The following is a 21677-nucleotide window of genomic DNA, read 5'->3' as shown; positions in this document are numbered from 1 at the left end:
GGGAGCGTCTGCGAGCGGGCGCGGCCAGCCCGCCCCAGAGCAGCCTCCCAGCCTCTGCGAGCGGGATCCAGGGGCTGAGCGTCGAGGCCACGGCATGAAAATACATGAGCTCGTCCCTGTCCTTGTCCTCACCCTTCTGTCAAACAAGAGGGGAAGAGGGAGGTTGCTGCCCCCCTTCCTGGCCCTCCCGAGCCCTGAGGGGACTCCCCCCAAGGAGGTGCCAGAAACAAAGTCCTTCCCAACATCCCCCCTTTCTTCCTGGATCGCATGCTGCAGGTCTCCTAACCCAAGCATCACCTGAAACCCTACAAGATAACTGGCTTGGCCAAGCCAAGGTCACGGGGCAAGACATGGTAGGGCCTAGGGCCGAAACCAGGGTCCCTGCTGCCTGCTCTGTGCATGCCGTAATTTAAAAAGGCTTGGTGCCCCAATCCTTAAGATACGGCAGCACAGCCATTACCCCAAACTAGGCCACAGGAGGCCCCATCTCTGGCCTCTCTGGCCTTAGCCCTGCCCTCCCTCAGTCACCATGCAGCACTCAGTATGCACGGTGATTTCTGAAAAACACAAAACTCACCAGCCATTTTTCTATTTAAAAACCTTCTATGACTCCACGTTGCATATAGAGGGGGGGGGCATCTATGTTCCTTAGCCGACGCTCAAGGTCTATTGTGATTCGGCCTCTCTCCCACCTCCCTCTCTAGTCCTTCCTGCAGAAGGCAGAGTGATGTTTCTGCTCTGGTCCTGACCCTCTCCTTCTTAAAGGCCTTCACCGCCTCCCCATTGCCCTCGATATACACCTGCGATCTACCCCAGCCCCCTTTCCTGCAACTTGCTCCTGGCCTCCTGCAACTTGCTCCTGGCCTCCAGCCACTGTGAATGGGCCAGGCGGTCCTCCAACTCCATGCCCGCGCACCCTCTGCTGGCGCACTCTTCTCGGCTTCTCTGTCTGAGTAACTAAGATTCTGCTCAACAATCACCCCCTCAGAGAAACTGTCCCTAACCCCTCCCAGCCCCTGTCAACTACCCGGAGCTAAACAACGGTCCTCGAGCACCTGTGCTTTCCCCCCATTAACCTTGCTGACGCTGCCTGTTGGTGGGTTCATCTCTCCCACTGCGCTGTGAGCTCCTCAACAGCAGGGCATATTTATTGTTATGATAGGAAATGTAGGTTTCCTCAGTCCCATTTTACAGATGGGAAAACTGAGGTGCAGAGAGGTAGAGAGACTGTCCCAAGTTCGCAGAGCTAGCAAAGGCTGGAGGCAGAGTTTGAACCCAGATGTCACTGTTTCCAGTGGGCTGCTCTCGCCACTGCATTACAACTTCCCTTCAGAACCACTCTAGCAAGCACTTCATGCAATACACACCCACACTTCAACATCCATAGGAATGAACATGAGTATATCAAACATATATAGAAACACACATCGTCCCACTGACACACAGATGCACGTACACAAATAGCAGACCCCACAGTGCACCTAATGACTCACACAGACATTTACACATGAGCATCCACTGATGTACCCATATGAACATGAACTTACATATTCATGCACATATGCATGTGCATGCACACCAACACGCATGAAAGGCACACATACATAGTGCATACAGACATGGCACAGACACATACATTCATGCACACAACCCAGTCACAAATACACAGATCCACAGACATGCACATATAGGCACGCAGAAATGTACACACACACATTCAGAGGTGCACACATATAAAACCACACTCATATGCAGTCATACCCAGACTAACACACAGGTACACACAGACGCAGGCACACACTCATATGAAAACAGGCAGCACATGTGCACACACACAAAGGCACATATGCACACCCACAGATCCTCCCAAGAAGAAGCATATACACTGGCCGGCGCACACAGATGCACATGTGCAGACACATTCCCTAAGACACGTTAGTGAATGGCACAGGTCAAACGGAGCTGTCTGCTAGGGGCGGGGGCCTGTCTGAAGTACCTCGGGGCGCTCGCGTTTTTGCAGCTCAGGAAGGCAGCTGACATACCAGCCCGGCTGTGATGGTATTTTGCATAAATGCTAATGTATTAATTACCATGTACAGTACACAGAGCTGCCATTTAAAAGAAAAAGTTAAGACTTTTTAATTCAAAAGCCCCATGTGGGGTGGGGGTGGGGGGCCTGCCCTGCATGGTGGGTGGAAGCAGGCAGGGCAGCCAGGCCCGTGCCCGCTGTCCCCGCACTCGGGTCCCCACCTGCAGGCTTCCAGCCCAGCCGGCCTGGGTCAGCCAGCAAGACCTCCGCCTCAGGAGTCCTGGTGCTCTCTGGGGGCCATGCACATCTGGAGCCCTGGTCTGGAAGAGGGATAGAGGCGCACGGAGAGCAGGTAATGCCTAAGCTGACGAGGGGTGGTCCCCGGATGGGGGGCGGACTGGGGCAGAAGAGGGAGCCGGAGATGGACAGCCATCGGGATTCTTTTCTCCATTCAGTTCATTCTCTGCACGGCAACTGAAGTAACCTTTTAAACCAGTGCATGGGATTATGTCATGCCCTGACTTTAATCCTTTCAAAGGCTTCCCATCGCTCTCAGAGTAAAGTTCACACTCCTTAAAAGGGCCTGCAAAGCCCAACAAGAGCTGGCCTCTGCTCCAGCACTCCCCCTTTCTCACTAGGCGCCTGAGCTGGCCAGTGGTCCCCTCAGCTTCTCTAAGCTGGCTTCCTCTCGCCAGCCAGGACTCAACTCGCCTGTGGCCATCGTAGGGGGACCTCCCTGAGCGCCCCTGACCACCCCATCTAAAGGAGCCCCTCCCACATCGCTCTTGCGTCACTGGGGGCTTTTGTCTTTGTAGCGCAGCTCTTTGCAACCCTCTTCGTTGATTTGTTTTACTTGGTAACTACATCCACAACCCCCACTGTGAAGTGAGCTTTGGAGGACTCCGCGGACCTTGTTTCATCACTATATTGCAGCCCCCTGGACAGGGTCTGGCACTTAGTAGATGTTCCGTTAAACGTTTGTTAACTGAGTGAAAACTGGAATGAACGAGAGACGCCCTTTCTGGCCAGCTCCATCCCAGGTGCTCGCCTCAGGCAGGAGTGCGCTCCCCACCTGCTGGGCAGGAGAGCCCCAGCTCTTCCACCTCCCATGGGGGCTCACGGCCCAGAGCAGGAGGTGGAGACCCTGGCAGAAGGCATGTCCAGCATCACCTGGCATCTCAGAGACGAGTGTCTGGGCCTCCTGAGTCCTCCCCATCACGTGGAAGGGAGCCTCGAATGATGCTATTAAGCAGCAGCAACAAACTGCTCCTCAGCCCTTTCCCCTTGCAGCTGACTTTCACATCCACTGTCTTACGTGGGCCCTGTGAGGGAGGCATCATTTCCCCCAATTTCAGGAGAAATTGAGGTTCTGACACATTGGCAATTCTCCCCACGTCTCACAACTTGTCAGAGGAGGATCAGGGTTTAAATGGTGCCTGATGCCAACTCAGGGCTTCCTCCACCGTACCACTGGTCTTCTCTCCCCCTGAGCCCTCAGGGTTGCTCCCGACACTAGAGCACACAGTGATGCGAGGCCCAAAAATGCGCCGCAGGCAACTCCTCCTCCAGAGGCGGGAGAGGCAAGGTGGTCCTGCCAGGCAGGCCAAGAGGGCACTTAGGACCAAACTGGCCCACTCCCCAAGCTCAGGGCGAAGTCCCCAACTCTACCCTCACCCTCACCCTCACACCCATGCAGCTGCCAACCCCGTCCTCCCCTCCCCATGCCCCCTGCTCCGCCCTACTCGAGGCCACATGGCCATCATCTCTCTATGTGACAGCCTCTAGTCTAGACCCTCACATCCACCCTCCACCCAGCAGCCAATGTGATCTTCCCTAAGCTCAAATCCTTTGTCCCTCCCCAATGGCATCCCCACTCCCCACCGCAACTCCCTGTCACTGCCCTTACAGTGACTTGTAAATATGCATCATTGTTAATGCACACTGCCCTGGCCGGTGTGGCTCAGAAGGTTGGAGCATCGTCCTGTACACTGGAAGGTCATGGGTTCGATTCCTGGTCAGGGCACATACCTGGGTTGTGGGTTCGGTCCCTGGTCAGGACGCGTGCAAGAGGCAACCAGTCAATGTTTCTCTCTCACGTCAGCGTTTCCCTCTCTCTCCCTCCCTTCCTCTCGCTCTGAAATCAGGAAGCATATCCTCACGTGAGCATTTACAAAAAGAAGAAGGCACACTCCCAGAGTTCAAATTCTGGCTCTGCCACTTCCTAGCTGTGTGGCCTTGGGCAAGTTACTTAACCTCTCAGTGCCTCAATTGCCTAATCTGTAAAATGGAAATAATAGCAGTATCTCCCTCACAGGGCTGTTATAAGGATGAAATGAGTTAAAATATGTAAAGCACCAAAAACGGTATCTAGAATCTGAAAAACACTACATAAGAGTTTGCTGTCACTCACATTTGGTTTTTGATTATTTGGTTTGTGACTTTGTCCTCCATGAAGCTATAAGCTCCCTGAGGAGGGAGGTTAGACTGGGATGGCTGCTCAGAGGAGTCTGAGCCTGCGACCCAAGTCCCTTTGTCCCGTCTTCCCCTGTCCTGGCTGGGTGTGGCCCTGGAGGGAGAAGGGCATGCCCTCGGCAGGAAATGCGCTCAGCGTCAGAGTTCCCCCCATGACAGTGACAGGCAGCCCAGAGAGGACTGCTCCCCGTGGAGGGCTGGGGAAGGGCTGTACCCTCCGCAGCCCCAAGTTCCCTGGGAGCCCCCCCAGGGCCAAAGCTCCCTTTGTCCGGAAGGTCAGGAGCAGCTGGCCGGCCGTGGGGGAGTTCCGCTGCCCCGCTCCGGCCCGCAGCCCAGATGCGCGTGTTTGCACAGCCGAGCCCGGGCTCTGAAGCAGCCTTGTTGAGCATCATGAAAGGGGGCTTGTGACAAGGCAGGCGGCCTCCGCACCCCGGCCTGCCCGCCTCCAAGACAGCAACCAGGAATGCAGCCCGCAGGAAGCCCTTCCTCCCGGGCCTGCCAAGTGCCCTTCTACTGCCCGGAAAGTCGGGGCCACTGGCACGAGCAGGTTGAACTTGCCAACCGCAGAGGAGATGTCTGGGGCTGTTCCTGCCTTGGTCTCCTCTTCTGTAAGATGGGGAGAGGCCCCAGCGTCCCCCTCCTCTCAGGGAGGCCATGTGATTACGGGAAGCCTGCGGCCGTATGGGCAGAACAGCAGCGTGGCTAAGAGCTCGGGGGTCAGAAAGACCAGGAAAGAATTTTAGCTCTGCGAACCTCGGCTCCTGGGGTTGTCCTGGGGAAGAAGTGGTAATGAGAAGGAAGGGCCGAGGAGGTGCTGACATAACAGGTGCCAACAGCTCCGTGTTCCCTCCTTCTCCAAGCACCAGGCCTCATGGGGAGCCTGAGGTTGCCTGCATGGAGAGCAGGGGATCCCTTCCCACTGTCCCAGAAGAGCTGCTGCCAGAGGCCCTCACACCAGGCGCGGTGCCATGCAGCTGGGCAGTGCTATGCCAGGCACATGGCTCTACTTCCATTAAGAAGGGTTTCTGCCTCTCCCCGTAGTCCTCGGGCACAGCTGGTACCTGGGCACAGTGGGTCTTAGAGCTCCAGATACAGTTCATCCTGGTCTAGTCCAGCTCTGGGCAGGGCCACTCCCTGAGCTCAACCGGTTTGCCAGGTACAGATGTCCTTGGACACAGTTGGTCACTGGCAACGTCAGTCTCTGGACACAGCTGCTCCCCGAAACAGTCTCTGAACACAGTCAGGCTACATACAGTCAGCCACTGGGCATAGATGTTCTCTGGCATAATCAGTCCCTAGGGATGGGTAGCCCCTGGGTCCAGTCAGCCCTTGGGTGGTCATGGTAACAAAGTCAGTCCCTGGGCATAGATGAGCCCCAGTCCAGACACAGGGAGTCCTCAAAGGGTTTCAGTAAGTCCCAGGCACAGTGTGTCCCAGGGCACAGTCATTCCCTGGACAGCTGGTTCCTGGGCACACTTGGTCTCTAGGCATGGTCAGCAGTCAACAGGCACAGTTATTTCTGAGCTCAGTTGCTCCCCTAGAACCTAAGGTCAGTCTTTGACCTTAGGACAGAGCAGACCTGACATAGTTCATTCAGATGCCCCCTGGATTAACATTCATAAACCCACCACCTGCTTCTCTGTGGCCCCCACCCCTCCTCAGATGACCTGGAGAACTGGAACCCACAGAAGGGATAGGAAGTGTCCTCAGGGTCCCAAGAGCCCTGGCATGGTCTGCTTCATGACAAGTGGAGGTGGCCGGGCAGAACTGTGGTGGGGAAAACTGGAGGACTGGTTCTCAGGAGCAGAGTTTGCCCTCGATGCAGGGGGGGTGGTACAAAACACAGTAGAAAAGCCCTGGGCTGGAGGCAGGAGACTCTCCTTCTCTCTAACCTGTTCCCTCTCTATGCACAGAATGGATCCCACAGCTCAGTGGGAGGAGAGCAGCTGGCCTGCTGTAAATCTCCGCGTGACCGTGGGTAAGTGTGTTAGACAAGTTTCTCCTAGTTCTAAAGATACAAATTCCCAACCAGGTGGCCATCCCTGTTCTCCAACCACATACTCACAGCCTGAGGTGTGGTACTCACAGGGAAGGGGGAGGTGGCCTGTCCTGGGGGATTGTCAGCTCCAGGAGACAGCTGGTGCTGGATTTCCAACTCTTCCTGAGTCTGATCAGTCCCGAGGCTCCATCACCACCCAGTCCAGCTGGGAATAGAGCAGCAAGCCCAGGGCAGGGGTCCAGCTGCATGGAGGTCCCATTCCCCAGGCCTGTTGGGTACTCGTTTCCTGATGGGGCACAGCTCCTGCAGGATGGTAATGCGATGTGGCATCCCATTAGCCAGCACCTGCCCTTCCTGCCCACCTTCCTCCCCCAGCCCCCATGCACATCAATGTTTAATTGAATTGCCAGCGTAGTGGTGCAAGTCACATCTGTTTCTGGGTCTGGGAATGAAGCAAGTAACACGCTCCAGTCACCCATTATGGCGACACCATCCACACATGAGCCCTGCCATCCCAGACAAGCCCCAACACTCAGGGACATTCGGATCCCCTGGGCTTGTACCTTCAAAAAGAAATTGAAGGAAAAGTCTGCGTCTGGGACAGGAATGGGTAGGGAGAGCTCGTGTGAAGGGGACTCCACAGGGACAGCGTAGGAAGAGGAATGGAAGAGGGGGTGCTTGGGCAGAGTTGGCCAAGCCACAGCCCAGCAGCTGAGGTCTTCTAGCTGCACACGCCTAAGGGTCCAAGAGCTGGTGAATAATTTACTTACACTTCCTCTCACTAGTGACTCAACCAGGGAGTCCAAGAGAAGAAAGTCCACAGGGAGTGAAAACTCTAAGGCCGAGCAGGAAGTCAACCTGAAGAGACGAGCGGCCTTAAACTAGGTCAATCCAGTTCAGGCTGATCCCGGATGGCTGCCACTAGATCTAACTGATTCAAGCCGGCTCCAGTCGAGCCAGGCCTGTCGGGGCCAGCTCAGATGTGTGGAGCTGGCCAAGACTGGATGCGGCTGAATTCAACTGGTTGTGACCTGCTCAAACCACCTGGAGCCATTGGAAGGCCAGCGATTCAACGCCTACCTCTTTCGCGTTGGCCTTTGCCTAATATATCCTTACGTTTCCCTTCCTCTTAAAACGTCCTGAGTCCTCTCCTTCTCAGCATGTATTTTGGAAACAGTTTTTAATCCAAGCATCACATGAGAGTCGTAGGATATACAATACCTATACCTTCCCAGGTGCTAAGGTGAATACATGGCTAAGTTCAAGGGCCTTTGAGAACCTGGGCTCAGGTCTCCGCACTGCAGTTTCCTGGCTGTGAGATCTTGAGTGAGTTGCCCGCTTAGACTTACTCTCAATCTCATGTGTAAAAAATCCAGCTCATTACAGAACTTGCCTCGTGGAGGACAGTTTTGCAGATTGAGATTATATACACACCAGCACTGTGCCAGGCATGTAACAACCACTCGGTACATGCAAGTCATCCCTATGGTATTTTATCCCTTGGCTCTGACCTCGTACAGCGCAACCTCGGGTGACCAGGTCTCAGAGTCCTGCACTGTCACTTCCCCAGTGTGTGAACCTGGACATTCACTTAACTTCTCTTAAGCCTCAATCTCCCCAACAGAAAGAGAGGTACTAACACCTGTCATTTTGAGGGTTCAATGAAGTGAAGAAAGCACTTAGCACCATACCTGGGATATAGTCAGCATAGTACTCCATAGTATTATCATATTAGCTATTATCATATTAATGATTAATACTTAAATAATGCTAACCCTGTGCTAAATGGTCTATGTACGTTAACTCAGTTAATCCTCAGAACAACCCTACGAGGGAGGTGCCATCATGTCCCCATTTTTAGGAGAGGAAACTGAGGATCAGAACATACCACAGTGATTCTGAACTATTTTAGGGAGCAAAGGAAGTTATACATTTGTCAAGGTGAAGGGCAGTGAAAGACTGAGCAGAGGACAAGTCTGGGGAGGCGGGTGGTGACTAAAAAAAGGACAGGCTTTGAAGTCAAGCAAACCGGGACTCAGTCCCCAACTCACACACTTTCTAAACCTCAGTTTCCTTCTCTCTCAAATGGGAATAATAATCCTTGTCTTATGGAATTGTGAGGATTAAAGTATATATAACTCAAAAAAATATAAGCTCCCTCTCTTCTTCCACAGGGCACAGGCATCCCCAGCGATGTGCATTTGCATGGCGTTTGTCTAGGGTGAGCTGTGTGTGTGGCACACCAGCATCATCTGTAGATGACATCTGCCCACATGTGCAATCCATCTCTACTGTGGCATCTGTCCAGAAGCCACCCACCTTCCCCTACACACCGGACACCTGCCACAGAGAGACATGGCTCTTCACTATCCTGTCACCTGGCCCAGGTTTCTGCTGGAACCAAGCACAATTGTACTCGAGGAAGCAACCAGAGAGATGTAACAAGCTGCACCTCCGGCCAAACATATCCGTTGCGTGAAAGCCCAGTGAAGAAGGGGAGGGCGGTCTGGAGGCGAGAGCATCCTTGGAGGGACGCTGCCACAAGCTGGGCCAGAATGCCGGGCCCTCAACCCACGAGGGTCTCCTTCATCCTGCATCTGCGAACTCTCCACCTGCCACCACCTTGGGCTGAGACCCTCCTGAATGACCCTCCTCTCTGCTTCCTACCTGGATGGATGGGGCTACAACCCCCCTGGTCCCACTGATGATGACAACGACGAGGATGGTGATGGCAACACCTGGCGCTATTTACAACAAACACTGAGTGGCAGGCACTTTTCATAAAATATATTATTACATTCCCAAATTCTGAAAGACTGGCACTACTGCCTCTATTTGATAGAAACTCACAGAGGATGAGTCCTAGTCAAGAGCACAGAGCTGACCAGTGAGGGAAGTAGAGACTTGAGACGTTGTCTCGTTCCAGAAGATATTTTCTGCATCCATCTTGACGGGCCCAGAGTTCCTTTCCTTGCTCTCTTCCTTCTGCAAAGATTAATGCCCTCTGTGTGGCCAACCAGCCCTGGGAGAGACACAAAAAACAAAATATGCTCACTAACCTGAGGAGCTCAAAGTGGATTGTTCCGAATCACTGCAGGGTCTGGTTGAAGAGGGACGGTTTCACCTGAGGTATTACATGAGTGACGAGAGAGACTTAAAGTCTTACATGAGTGAGCAGCAGGGCAGGCCTGTAAGTCAGGTTTGGCTAGGCTGTGCTGCAGTAACAGCAACCACTCCAGCAAAAATGTCAGTGACTTAACACATGAAAGTTTCTTTCCGCTCCTACAAAGTCCACTGTGGGTCCTGCAGCTCTTCAGGGACAGCTTCCTTTCCAGTGGTGACTCAGAGATCCAGGTTGCTTATTTCTTATAGCAACACTGTCTGCAACACATAGCTTCCAGGTCACCATGTAAAGCAAAAAGGGCTGGAATGTCACTCACTGGCTCTTAAATGTTTCATTCCAGAGTATCACATATAGCTGCAGCTCTCAGACCACTGGCCAGATTAATCACATGGCCCCAGACAGCCACAAGGAAGCTGGGAAATATGAGGGGCACATGAATTCAATGAGAAGCAAACGTGTCTGCCATAGAATGAAGCTATTCATCCCAGTTGGGCTACATCATTAAAGGTCTAATATCCAACCTGAAGAAGGTGATGTTTCTGTTCAGCTCTACCATTCTAGAGCCACGCCTGGAGTGCTGTGCCCAGTTCTAGATGTTGTATTTTCAGATATTCTCAAACATATTGAATCTCCAATAAAAGAGAAGACCAAGCTGAAGAAGGGACTTGAAATCTAGCCATATAAGAAGAGTTGAAAAGATGTTTGGTCTAGAAGAGAATAAGCCTTAGATATCTAATTTCAGATTCTGGAAGGGCTGTTATGGGGCAAGAAGAATAAAACTGCTCTGTGGGATTCCATGGGGCAGAGCCCAGACCAGTGGATAGTTACATAGACACTTCCAAGGGTGAAAGTCAGAGCTGAGCACTTTCTTAAAGACTGCCTCAGGACAGACAAAATTTCCTGTTGAAAAAATATGCAAGCTGAGTCCAGAAAGCCATTGGGTTAGATGCTGTGGAAGAATTCAGGTATCTGAAGGCATTGAAATAGACATCTAATAAGAGTCCTTACAGATAGAGTTTAAATGGCAGGGGTAGGGAACACAGCTCATTCAGACTTTAAACTTGGCATTAGAGGTATCAAGAAGGACCTCAACCCTCAGGACCCCTATTAGTCAGGTTAGGCTAGGCTTTGCTACAGTAACAGCAGCAAAAGCTCCATGGCTTAACAAATATAGGTTTCTTTCTCTGGGGCAGGATGGACTGTTCAGACCTGTTTTCTATGGACTCAGCCTCCTCCCCTCACTGCTCCTGTGGTAAGAAACTCTGCCGTCTGGGTGCCTCCCACTCTCAGGGACACTTATGAAGGACACCCAACGTGAAAACAAATAAAAAGGAAATCACCCCATCAGAGCTATAAGTAATAATCAATAATTCAAAGCCTTGATAAAGTCTTGCTGGAGAGCGCTTCAGAGAGAAGGCACAGGCTGAGTTTCATGGTTAATTCAATGTCAATTAGCTGATTGCTAACTTCCCTCCAGCGAAATCGCATGCAGTGCAAGGGAGAGAAATCAAACGTGCTCTCGCTTTAACAAGCCTGGTGTTTCAATCATTCATCTCTGGCCGCAGGCTCAGAACCAATGCCAACAGACGTTTCTTCACAGTTTTATCAACCATTTCTGCATGTCACTGTTTTCTCAGCTGCCCTTAATTGTCCCAGGACCGTCTCTGGGAACCAGGGCTACTTGAAACCCAAAGTCAGAAGAGCAGCTTTCTGCTTCCTGGAAGGTGGGGGACCCACAGCTCCTGAAACTCAGTTTCCCCATAATAATCTCTTCCTCTGTGATCAGTCACTGTGGCAATACATGTAAAGGGAACAGCAGAAAACTTGGTACAAGGTACATGTTCAATCAGAGTAGTTTTTCTCTGCCAACGCAAATCCTGAGATGAGTACGTTGCTCACCTCCAGGGCTCCAAGCCCCTATAGGGGCCGTGGATACCTTCAGCACCATGGCCAGAGTCTCAGCCCAGAGGTTGGAGGTGGGAGGACAGGAACAGGATCAGAAGATGCTGTATTGGCTCAGAGCTGGAGGGCCCGTGGGAAAATCAGTGTGAAGGGATCCGATGGGTCACTGAGGCCCCTGCTTTCCTTTGCACAGGAGGAAACAGGCCAGAGAGGGCAAGGGACTTGCCCAGAATCACAAAGATGCCGGATCTCTGGGCCCAGCTACAGATGCAAAGGGGAGGATTCTGGGTCCACTCCTCTCCTCCCTGGGAACCCCGACAGGGAGGGACACAAGAAGGGAGTTATTGATGTACAGGGAGACGGGAAGGGGCTGCCTGGGGGAATGGGTGCTGCAGGAGAGCTCAGCCCTAGTCTAAAATTCCTAGAAAGTGTCCTTTGCCTATGTCTTCTCCCCACAGTTCCGAGCTGGGGCTTCAGTCGATCATTCACATGTCTGGCACCATGCATGGCACTGGGAGGGGAGGGAGAGGCTCCTTACACATGTCCAGCACCTTCTCCGGGCAGGCAGACATATGTCTCTCACAGTGTGCAGCATGCTGTGATCGCTAATTTTAGGTGTCAACTTGACTGGGCTTAGGGATGCCTAGATAGCTGGTAAAACATTATTCTAGGTATGTCTCCGAGGGCATTTCCAGAGAGATTAGCATTTGAATTGGCAGGCAGAGTAAAGAGGATCATCCTCACCAATGCGGGATGGCCTCACCCAATCCACTGAGGGCCTGAACAGAACAAAAACCTGCTTGAGCTCAGACATCCGTCCTCTCCTGCCCTCAGACACCACTATTTCTGGGCCTTGGGCCCTCCGACTCTCACTGGGACTCAGACCACAGGATCCCCTGGTTCTCAGGCCTCCAGACTTGGACTGGGACTGACTTACACCACAGGCGCTCCTGGGCCTCCAGCTTGCAGACAGTAGATCATGGGACTTCTCATCCCCCATAATCACACGAGCCAACCTCTCACAATAAACCTGTTTCTATGTATCTATATATATCCCATTGTTTTGTTTCTCAGGAGAACCCTGAGTAATACACATGCCTGTACCTGGTGGACTGTGCCCAGGTGTGTGATGACTACAGATATTTTGTCCTATGCTAGACTGGGAATGTTCTGTCCATGACCCAGCAGTCCTCTGGGTCCCTCTCCTTCCCCTGGGGTTGAGGAAAGCCACTCTCTCTAGTCTCCCCTGCCACAGGCCACAGCTGGGACTCCCGGGCCAGGGGAGAAGACCGGGGAGCTGGGCCCACCCAGCCGACCTGTGGCCCTTCCTAGTTAGAGATCTGTGGAGTGTTTTGGTTTTTTTATATATGTCTTTATTGATTTCAGAGAAAGGAAGGGAGAGGGAGAGAGAGAGATAGAAGCATCAGTGATGAGAGAGTCATTGATCAGCTGCCTCCTGCACGCCCCCTACTGGGGATCGAGCCCGCAACCCGGGCATGTGCCCTGACCAGGAATCGAACCGTGATCTCTTGGATCATAGGTCGATGCTTATCCGCTGAGCCACGCCAGCTGGGCCTGTGGAGTGTTTTTAAAAGAAGAGGGAAAACCACACCTCTGCTCTCTGCTGGGGAGTATAGCATGATCCTGAAAACCTACAGAATCCGACACCTGGGTTTGAATTCTGGCTCTGCCACGTACTGGCTGTGGGATATTGTAAACGCTATTTAACCTCTCAGACCCCAGTTCCTTCATCTAGAAAGTGAGGGTGGTGACAGCACCGAACTTATAAATTGAGGGGATTAAATGAGATAATCCACGCAAAGGGTTTCGCATGGTGCCCAGCACAGACTGTTTCATGAAGAAGCAGTTTCCTAAATCTTCCTCTAGTGAAAGTTTCTTCAGGGAAAATCCCAAGCCTCAAGGGTATGCTAGGAGTCTGACCACGACAGAGCAGGTACGGAGGTACTCACGCACAGGCGAGGCCCCTGTGGCCGCCTGGCCCGGGCACTGTGAGGCTCAGCCAGGGCCCGGGCTGGGACTCCCTGTGAGCCAGAGTTCAAGCCCAGTCTGGGCCCAATCAAAGCTCTGGTGCTGGCTGAGAACCCAGCCTTGGGAAAGCCTCCCCCATCAGTCTCACTTTCCTCACCTATGAAATGGAGCACCGGTCCCGCCCAGGCGCCTCCCGGAGGAGGCGGGAGGGCGCCATCCAGCCGAGCACGTGTCCACCTCGAGGTCGGCTTCGTGCTCAGTTACTCCGTGTCCCCCTGGACGCCGGGCCGCCGGGGAGGGACGCTCCCCTGGTTTGCATAAACCCGTGGCCGAGGCCACTCCCAGCACTGGGACAGGGGACCGGGAGGGAGAGGGAGGACTCCAAGGCTCTGCTGCTCCTCCCAGGAGCTGGGAACAGAAGGCTTGGAATTCGCTGCGCACATATTTGCTGACTTCTCTGCACCCTGCCAGCTCCGGGCCTTCACTTCCCAGAAGTTTATTTGAGGAGACGCAGCGGAGCCGGATTCGGGTCCAGCAGACCTGCCCAGACAAACAGGCCGAGCCCTTTCCCGCTGCCTCACACACGCTCCACCTCGCGCCCGTCCTCTGCTGCCTCTCCTTGGCCACCCGCCCCTCGGCCTCTCTTCCCCTCCTGCTTTTCATGCTCTGCTTGATCCCCTGCTCCCCACTCAGCCCTGCCCTTCTCAGCCCTGCTCTGCGCCCCGCCCGGGCTGACCCCACGGACCACATTTGCCGGCCTGGGTTCAGCTGGGGAGGCGCTGGCGGAGGCTGGGGGGGGGGGGCGGTCAGGGATTCCCCCCACTCCCTCTCTCCTGGGCAGCGTTTTCAGCCGCGGCCGTGTTTCTCCATGACTCATCTTTCACGGGCATCCCGTCCTCCCCAGCCCCAGCCCTCGCTGGCTGCAATGACACCCTCTCCTCCCCGTGCACCACCGGCCCTAGAAGTGGGACGGGCTCCTGAGTATCGCCGGGCTCTCCTGTTCCTTCCTAAACTCCACCCATGTCTTGTAAGTAACAGATCCACTGCAGTCCCTGCAGGTAAACCACTCCAGATGAATTCTGTTCCCTGCCAAGAACCTAATCCCTAGCTCCTCGACCCCACCCACACTCTTTGGCATCCTCAGCGTCTCTCACCTTCTCTCACCTTACTGGTTCTTCTGAACTCACGGTGGGAAACATTGAGATTGCTTCTGTCACATCCCTCAGTGGAGATCACCCCAGGGTGCTGGGGTGGGAGGAGGGGGCCCCTGCTGTTACACACACGCACGTGCACACACACCACAGAATCAAGAGCCCTCGAAGCTCCCTCGCAGATCAGGCAGAACTAGGGACAGCCTGGAACTCAGTCAGAAGAGCTGGGTTATAGCACCCCCTTTGCCACAAACCAGCTAAAGCATTAAGTAACCTACATTTCCTCCTATACAGCTGAAAGAAACGCACGTGTCTTCCCAAGCTGTTAGAGGGTCTGGTGGGCTGTGGATGTGGCTGTGGTCTGTGAACCGTAACCACGATATGGGTATGAGAAATTATTACTGGGTCCCCACAAGGAGCCAACAGGCCTCCTGCCTCTCTAAGGCCGGTGGGGGAAGGGATGGCAGGTTTACAGGACAGCCAACATCCATGACCATGGCTGCTCCCTGCCCCTCTCATGAGGAGGGGCCAGTGTTTTCCAAGGGACAGGCTGGTGCTATTGAGGTTGAGGTTGGAGCTGGAACTGGCCTGAAATTAGGAATGAGATTGTGGTTGGAATTCGTGCTGGGGTTAGATTTAGGCTGGGGCCGAGGCTGGGGTTGGTGCTAAAGTTTGGTTGAGGTCTGGTACTGAGGCTAAGGTTGGAGTTGCATCTGTGTTCAAGTTGGGGCTGACGCTGAAGCTGATTTTGAGACTGAAGTAGAGTTGGGGTTAAGACTGAGACAGCCTATGATGGGTTGGAATTGAGCTGAGGTTAGAGCTGGAAAGGGTTTAAGGTTGGGGCTGAAATCAGCATAAGAGATCAAGGCTGGGGTTGGAGTTGGAGTTGGGTCTGGGGCTACAAGTTGAAGTTGGGGTAGACGCTGAGATCAGAACTGACTCAGGGCCTGAACACGAAGTTCCAGAACCCTCCCAGCCTGCTCAGACCTCCACTGGCCTTTGGGAGTCAACCAACCTGCACAGTGGGGGTGTTGACACAGTGACGTCTCCTCCAATGCTCCCCTCTGGGGTGACTACTTCATTCATTTATTATTTCATTCACCCATTCAATAAAAAATCAATCAGTCACCTATTATGTGCTGAATACTGTACCAGATGCTGGAAATGCACTGGTAAGCCAAGGAGATATGGCCGCTGCTCTCACAGAGCTTACACTTAAAGGAAAGATAATACCCAATGATCACAGAACTGGATGCATAATTACAGGCATGCAAAGGGCTATGAATGAAAGGCCCAGGAAGCCATGTCTGAGAAGGCCCAGCAGACAGAGTCATGGAAGGCCGCTGGGTGTGATAAAAGCTCCAACGTAATTCAAAGTTCATAGAGGGGGAACGGAAGACAGAGGGATTGACTCCAGCTAGTAACCAAGGAATGCTTCACAGAAGAGGTGGCATTGTGCTAGGTTCTCCATGGTGAAGCTGGGAGGCAGTGGATGTAGTGCATTTGGAGTCAGATAAGCTGGGCTCAAAGCCAAACTATCCAGTTACAAACCAGCTAAGCTGTGTAGCCTTGGGCAAGTAACTTTCCCTCTCTGAGCCTCAGTCCCATTCTGTAAGATGGAGACAGTAGTTCCTACTCTGTGAGACTTGTGTGAAGATTCTAGATGTGTGTAAAACCCTGGCCCAGGTGAGGTGCTCAGTTAACGTTAGCTCTGTTCCCTTTTCCAGGGCAAGGGGAACAGTAGGAGCTCCGTGTAAGCAGTTGACACTCCACAGGCGACCACTCAGGGTCCAGATCTCCAGGCTCCAGCTGTCACCCCGACAGGCTCAGGCGTGATTTCTCCCTGGAGTTCATGCTCCCCAGTGTGCCGGCATGATTTACACAGTCATCCGGACAACTCCAAATTGGACTAAAACCTAGTGACTGGAAACGAGACGAGTAATGAAATTCTACGCAGGAAATTTACAGGGGAGATTTATTAGGTGGGTTTTATTTACGACGCTGAGCACTTAGGGCCCTGGGGTGGGGTGCAGCATTGGACAAATAAATCCAGTGCACATCACCTGCAGGGGCACTACCTCCGCTCAGCCACCCTAGGCCCCTGCTAGGTGGGAGACCCCTGCAGATCCCCTGTGCTCACTGGACCCACAACCCCACTACCACCCCTTCGGCCAGGCTCCTCCCTTCTTCTCCCTGTACCGCTGGCCTCTCTGGACCCTGGATCTCTCACTATCTTTGGGAAGACAGCTGTGTCCTTGGGCAGGCTGTGCCTAGAGGCTGGACCTCAGCTGGAAACAGGAACTTCAGGGGTGGCCCGTCCGTAGTTGGCACTTAATGAACCTGACCATGGAGTAAGTGGTCCCTGAGGTGCAGGGTGGCAGGCAGAGAGGGCAACAGAAACCCAGACCAGCAGTGCCCTTGAGGTCAAGACCTTCTCATGGTCAGGACAGGGGAGCAGCTGGTAGGAGTGTAGAGGAGAACCCGAGGCAATTCTACATTGCACCTGGGTGCACAAGGGGCCAAGGACCCAGTCAAGAGCTGCAAGAGTGTTTTTAGCTACAGAAAGTAGAGCCTTCTTCTGGTCCCTCCCCTCACAGCTGTCCCTCCATCATCACCCTCTCCATGCCTCCTCCCCCACTGGTCCTTTCTTTCCCTCCACCTGCTTCCCTTGACTCCAATAACTCTTTGACCTATTTTCCCCTCCATTCACCCCACTCCAAGCACACTGGCCTCCTTGTTGTTGCTCCAACATTCCCAGCAAATTCCTGCCTCAGGACCTTTGCACTGCCTAGAAGGGTCTCCCCCCCCCCCCTTAAGCAGCACAGCTTACTCCCTCACTTCCTTAAATGTCACCTTCTAAGAAACACCTGAGAGGGTCCTTACCCAGCAAAATTTCAGCATACCCCTGGATACTTCCTATCCCCCTTCCCTGCTTTATTTTTTCCTTCTTAGCGCAAATCACTAAATGCTTTCTTTATATTTTATTTCTTTATTTGGTTATTGTACGTCTCCCCTACTAGAACATAAGCTCCAAAGGGGCAAAGACTTTTGTCTGTTTTGCTTGCCACCGTAACCCACAGCTCCTAGCATAAGGAAGGCACTGATAGGCTTGATGGGTGATGGAGCTAGTCTCTGATAACCACACTGCCCCTTAAGGAGTAGTGTACCTACGAGCACTGGGGCGATGTGCCAGGCACTGTGCTGGAGGCTTCCTGTGATTACCTCTGTGAGCGGCTCATTCAGCAAGTGTCCTCAGTGCTTGGTCCTGGCCCAGGCTCTGAGGGCACCAGATGAGTCAGACCCCAGCACTGAGCTCAAGGAGCTCCCAGTCTCGGGGTAGGAGAAACTCAGACTTGGGAAGAGCAGTTTCAGGCGTCCGATGCACAGCCCCTGGGAAATGGCAGAGGAAGTCAGCCAGGGAGGCCTGGATGCCAGGACCGCCAGAAAGCAGGCCTGGCAGCCATGCAGAGGCAATACAGGAGCTGGCAGCAGAGGTCCACGGCGCCAGGTATGGGTCTCAGCTCTGCCGTTTACCAGCTGTGCGACCTCAGATGTTCCTCAACCTCTCTGTGCTTCATCTCTAAAATGGAAATAATAGCCTACTCATTGGATGGCTATCAAGATGAAATGAATCGAATTTGCAAAGCTCTTCAGACAGACCCAGAACATAAAAAGCATACAATAAATGAGAGCCATCATTATCATTGCCAATGAAAACTGACAGGCAGAGGGAAAGAGAAAGAATTCCGGGGGACAGCGTGGGCAGCGGCTAAAGGCAGAGTGAGTACAGGCACGTTCAAGGTTAGAGCAGAGCCTTTCAGAGTGGTCTCGGGGCTGTGCTAGTAAAAGTCTAACAAGGGGCTCTGTGGTGGGGGGACCCTGATTTGCGGCTTTTGTCAATTTCTCTGAAATCAATACTCCCACCAAGGTCAATTTCAAACTATCTCAGTGACATCACTGAACAAGAAATGTACATGGAAAGAGGTACACAAGTGACACTTTAGGCACACGCGTGTCCTCCAGCCTGTAGACTGGCTCAAAGGGGATGGCCTGTGTCCACCCCAAACCACCACAATCCCTGGCAGGGCTAGCTCTGTCTGTACCCCACCCTGGGCCCTCAAATTGGGCTCTAGAAAGGAAACAGATTAGGCATGGGGTAGGGGGCAGGGAGAGACCAGCACAGATGTGGCCTGAGGTCCATGTGTGGCTAGACCTCAGAGATCCCTGCCCCAGGGAATCTTGGGAGTCAATCACACACACACACACACACACACACACACACACACACACCTGAATCCACAGCCCTGAGCCCCGTGGCCTTCAGGATATGGCACATCTGCCTCTGGGGAGGCCAGGGTGATTTCAGCCCTTGGTACCCTAGATGGAGAAGGGAGGGAGAGGTCCTTCTTCAAGCCACACGTTCCAGCCTCCCACATGAATTCCCTTCTGAGAGCCCTGGTCCCTGCCTGTGGGCTCTGATGAGGGAAGCTCCAGAAACCAACTTCAGAGAGTTGGGGCTGGGCCAGCCCCCGCAGAGCTGCTCTGCTGAGGGGGGAGGGGCCCTCGAAGCTCCAGGGTTTGCCACCTTGCTCCCTCCCTCCCACCTGCCCTCCCCAGCAGGTTATCAGCGTGAAAACAGGAAGGCTGGCAGTGCTATTAATAATACATGAAGCCAGCTCTGCCCCTGATCTGGCGGGCAGGCAGAGCCGGGGAGGCAGCTCCAGCCCCCAGGGAGAGAGAAAGCCAGGCTGGGGGGGCCTGCCTGCCTGGGAGGTGGGGCAGGGGTGTGGGAGCCCCTCTCCCTTCTCCCATTTGCTTTGTGCACATCCAACATGCAAGGCCAGACCCTGGTGCTCCCTCCATTTCACTGTCATTTCTCTCCTCAGCCTCTGCCTAGGTCCTGCAGAAGCTGCAGCCAGTACAGAAAATCTGGCCTGGGATGCATGAGACCTGGGGATCTGGGAGGCCACAGATGACAGAGGAACACCCCAAGCTTTGTTGTCAAACAGATCTGGGTCTGAACCCTGGCCCAGGACCACTTACTGTGGGGCTTCAGACAAATTACTTTACCTCTCTGAACCTCTGATTCTTCATTTGCAAAATCAGATACTACTAGGGAATGATGCAGTTGGTTGGGCATCATCCCGTGCACCGTGCAGAGGGGTTGCTGGTTCGATTGCCAGGCAGCACATGCCGGGTTGTGTTGCGGGCTCGGTCCCTTAGTGGGAGGTGTGCGGGAGGCAGCCCGATCAATGTTTCGCTCTCACTGCTCTCACATCGATGTTTCTCTCTCCCTCTCCTTCCCTCTCTCTAAAAATCGGTACACTATTCTTAAAAAAAGAAAAATGAGGGAGTGAGCATATGAAGACGTAGGAAAATAACTCCTGGCAGAGAAAACAGCAAGTGCAAAGGCCCTGAGGTAGGAATGACCTCAGCAAGTTTAAGGAGTTACAGGGTGGTCAGCATGGCTGGAATAAGGGAGCAAGGGAGAGGATGGCAGGAGGCAAGATCAGCAAGTAAACAAGAGAGTGGCTGATCATGCAGGGCCTTAAAAGCCATGGTAAGAACGTGTGAGATGCGAACATTTAAAGGATTCTGAAAAGAGGGGAGACATGGTCCAACAAGGTGTTTTAGGCTCCCTCTGGCTGCTGGGTGGATAATGGACCCTTGAGCAGCACTGCTCAATGGAAATATAATATAAGCCACATACACAATTTAAAGTTTTCTAATGGCCACATCAAAAAAGGTAAAGAAACAGATGAAATTCATCTTAATTATATATTTATTTCACCCAAAACATTATCATCTCAATATGTCTATATAAAAAATTAGAGATATTTTACATTCTTTTTTTCACACCAAGTCTTCGAAATCCAGTGCATGTTTTATACTTGCAGCTCATCGCAGTTTGGACCAGTTACATTTTGAGGGCCTGCTGTATTGGACTGACAGCTCCAGAGGGCAGAAGTGAGAACAGGAAGGTCAGGGAGGAGGCAGTGGCCAGATGCAGAAAGAAAAGGCTTAGAGTTAGAGGTGGGGATGAAGGTCAGGAAGAAAACAAGGCTGGGGGGCCCCATGGTTGGAGTCAGTGTCATAGGTCATATTCCCTGAGAATGCCCTGAGACCATGAGGTTTGCATGAAGGGGTTAACTGGTGAGTACTTGCAGGAACAACAGCAAGAGAGGGAAGTGGCATTGGGGAAAGGGAGGAACTGGTGGGCAAGACCATCACACCAAAGGCCTCCGCCTGTCTCAGTCTCACAACGAGCTCTGGAGCTGGGACAGCCCTTCAGAAGAGTCCCAGGTTGAAGCAAGGGGGCCTGGCCTTTGCACACTCCCTTCCAACTGACCAGCCACTGGATGCAGGCTGCCCCATGGGGCAGGCACGACTTTGGGCAAGGTATCCACCTTCCTCCCACCAAAGGCAATTCCTGGAGATGGATTAAGCTGTGAGCTGTCAACCGCCCACACTCAGGAAGCCAGGGGACAGGAGAAAAAGGACAAGAGAGGCCTCCTCACTTGGACAACTTCTTCCTCCCAGGAAGAGCAGCAATGGTGGCCTGGCAGGAGCATCAGGCACAGGCCAGCCATGTTCTGTGGGTAGCCTCTGAGCCCAGCTGGGGAAGTTGCAGTCCCTGGAGGAACTCAGGCCTAGCCTGGGAAGGGGGGGGCTCTGTCTCTAAACCACCCCCCACAATGTGGGACTCATCTCACAGCCAGTCCTCAGGTTCCAGTCCGGCTTTGCAGCTCCCCCTCCTGCACACTGCTCCCCACCGAGGGCACATCCCACCCCCATGCTGGTGGAGGACTCCAACCCCCCCCCCCCTCAGCCTCAGCCTCAGCCCAGCTATTGTGAGGCTTGAATGAGCTTAAGCAAGTGGAAAAGTTTTGTTCACTGTGGGGTGCCATCCACATCGGAGGGGGCTGTTATTAAGCTCCAGACTTCCTGCCTGTGGAAGAGCTGTTCCCCTGGGCGCACCACTTTCTTCCCTTGCCCTGTACCTCCTTCCCT

At 53.3% G+C, this 21677-nt stretch overlaps 1 long non-coding RNA gene across 1 annotated transcript in view; it reads right to left on the bottom strand.

Moving 5' to 3' along the window:
* LOC308560391 overlaps positions 1–21677 on the bottom strand; it is a 44564-nt gene that overhangs the window by 10523 nt on the left and 12364 nt on the right. The window contains exons 2-3 of the long non-coding RNA XR_013999328.1: positions 9351–9522; positions 6588–6803 (exon numbers count right to left, since the gene is read on the bottom strand). This is a non-coding gene — a long non-coding RNA (uncharacterized lncRNA). The remainder of the gene's footprint in view (positions 1–6587; positions 6804–9350; positions 9523–21677) is intronic.

The sequence above is a fragment of the Miniopterus schreibersii genome, assembly GCF_964146895.1.
Source record: "Miniopterus schreibersii genome assembly, chromosome: 8".
In the NCBI taxonomy this organism is placed as follows: Eukaryota; Metazoa; Chordata; class Mammalia; order Chiroptera; family Miniopteridae; genus Miniopterus; species Miniopterus schreibersii.
Note: the sequence above shows the minus strand (reverse complement) of the source record. Positions and strands in the feature narration are given on the sequence as shown.